Below are 2771 nucleotides of genomic sequence, written 5' to 3'. Positions count from 1 at the left end.
CTGTTCTCTCCATTTGTAACAGAATCCTGAATTTAGCAGAAAACATGTTTAATACTACATTTCCCAGCCTCAGTATGGTCACGTGACTAAGGTCTGTCATTAGTGTATAAGTTACAATTTCACATGTGACTTCTGCAGTGTCCTTAAAGAAAACGGATGCACTGTGCTTTCCCCTCTATTCCTACTGTCTGGAGAGGTGACTTGATAGCCAGAGTTAAAGCAAGCATCTTTGGTCATAAGCATGAGAGACACACTCTAGGGATGATGGAGCCTATGTACCTGGTAACTATGTGGAACTGCCAAGCCATATTGTAAACCTCGAGATTTCTCTTGTGGGCGGCTTAAACTTTGTGTGTTTAAGCCACTGTTAATTTCGGGTTCTCTGTCACTCACAGCTGTACCTAATCCTAACTGAAAGAGCATTTAATCAGGGCAGAGAAGGCCCTTCGGAAGGGGATTATTTCTTGGTGATTTTACTGCCACCAGGTCAAAGCAGTCTTGTGTTTATGAAACATATCATGCTTGTGGAAATAACTGCGGCACTTAGCCTCTTTGTGTCAGTAGCTTTACACGGACAACAGTTTGCCTTTGTGCGTACCTCTTGCTGGTTTCAACAACAGATACAACTATTAATCCTTCTCTACCTGTATATTAACTGTCTGAATGCTAACAATACAAACCGGGTTATTCTCTAATCATTGCAGTCAAGATGGGAAGAGTGGAATCTTGGCAATGCAATCTATCACTATGCCAAAGACCCTATGATTGCCTGTTTCAGTACCACACACTAGAAATAACCTGTAAGAGAAAGGCAGACCTACTTTGCTTGCAAATCGCTAAACTCCCCTCCTCATGTCACCATTCTGGAAATGTTGAATTACATCCAAATTCAGACTGTATGCTGTGGGTTAATGGGGTTGACAATTGACTGTGCTTAAAAGGTATTAAGGTAATGCATTTAAACATCAAAAGTTTACAACCCAAAATTGATCACCTTGGCCAATTTACACAAGAAGAATCAATATAATCAGCTCCCCCCTCTTTAAATGTTAACAAATTCTTTAACACAACACGCCTGACCATGGGATACAGATTAAAATTAGATACGGCATTAAGTTCCTTCTTCACAGTAAAAGAGTCAATTTGAAAATCCTGATAATCAGCCCGAGCTGCCCACAAGGCTTGGCTTTATAGCATTTAATAAGAAAGGAAGCTTGCTTCCCACAAACATAATGATTGTTGTTTAATTCAGCAAAGGGAAAGACAGAAACAATAAATGGGTTAGGGATTCTCCAGTTAATGGTCACTGTTCTATCCAAGGAAGGAAGAGCTTTGAGCTCTGTATGGCAGATCCCTGGTCCCCACCCCCTGGGAAATACCTGTAAAGGAGAGCGTAAAGGTCCCCACTCATCTCCTCCTTCTGCTGAGAGAAGGGCTGCATCGCTATCAAGGGTATGCTAGACTAGCCTTACCTAGAAAGGCCACTTCGACACATACACACAGCAAAGATCATGATCATCCTCAGACAGGCATGACCGAAGTCAAGCTCAGTGCAACTTCTGATGGAATGATGCATACCTAAAAGCTTCAGCATGGGCCTGTCTACTACTTGGAGGCAGAATAGACTTGTGGGAAAATTGTAAAGTAGTGCCCTCTTCCCCTTCTTCCGCTTGTGATACCTCTAACAGAGGCCAGTGCCTTCCAGATCCCATTGTTCTCTTTCCATTCCAGTCACGCTTTATGTGAGCTGTGATGTTGGATAGCTGGTTACAAGTGAACTCACACTCATTAAGTTTGCATGTTAGGTATGGCATGGTGGCTCAGGCCTGTAATCCCAGCACTTTGGGAGGCTGAGGTGGGCGGATCGCTTGAGGTGAGGAGTTCCAGACCAGCCTGGCCAACATGGCGAAAACCCATCTCCACTAAAAATACAAAAAAATTAGCTGGGCGTGATGGCGCATGCCTGTAATCCCAACTACTTGGGAGGCCGAGGCAGGAGAATTGCTTGAACCTGGGAGGCAGAGGTTGCAGTGAGCTGAGATCATGCCACTGCACTCCAGCCTGGGCCACAGAGTGAGACTCCATCTTTAAAAAATAAAAAAAAAAAAAAAAAAGTTTGCCTCTTAGTGTATTCTTTTTTGTAGAAATATTTACAGTTTTTAAAAGGGTCAAAACGTAAAACCAAAGAATCTCTAATGGTGGCATTTCAGGTCCGTGGTCCTCAAGCTTAGCCAGCTTAACAGTTGCCAGGAAAGCCTGCTATAACCACAGATTCCTGGATCCCACCACCAAAGACTGAGTCAATGGATAGGGGAGGGCGGAGCTCAGAAATCTTTTAAAATGCACACTGCCCCCATCACCGTGATTCTACTTTGGTCTAGGTGGTTGCCTACACCCTTGGTCCATTCTGCAAAATATTAATACTTTATTTTGAAGAAAGTTCTTAAAGCAGATTCTGTTTTTAGATTTGGTCAAAATAAGCTTTCTTTGTTTAGAAGCACTTTTGGCCCATCTGACTGGGATTCCTTTCTATACATAGTTACAAAGTTGGCTACAATTAAAGCTTGACATGTTGGGCAGGTAGAAATCACCAAGAGGTTATTTGGGGCCCATGTAACACAATGACTACCCACAGTCATAGTCGGGGAGAGGCTGAGTAAGGTTACTAAACCCAGCTCCTTCTTCATCTCTCAGAGTGGTTCTGCTTATGGGAGGAGGGAAGGTAAAAAAGAACAGTACCTGGTCGGGCGCAGTGGCACACGCCTGTAATT

Source organism: Papio anubis, chromosome X (genome assembly GCF_008728515.1).
Source record: "Papio anubis isolate 15944 chromosome X, Panubis1.0, whole genome shotgun sequence".
Classification (NCBI taxonomy): Eukaryota; Metazoa; Chordata; class Mammalia; order Primates; family Cercopithecidae; genus Papio; species Papio anubis.
This window is presented reverse-complemented; position numbering follows the sequence as displayed.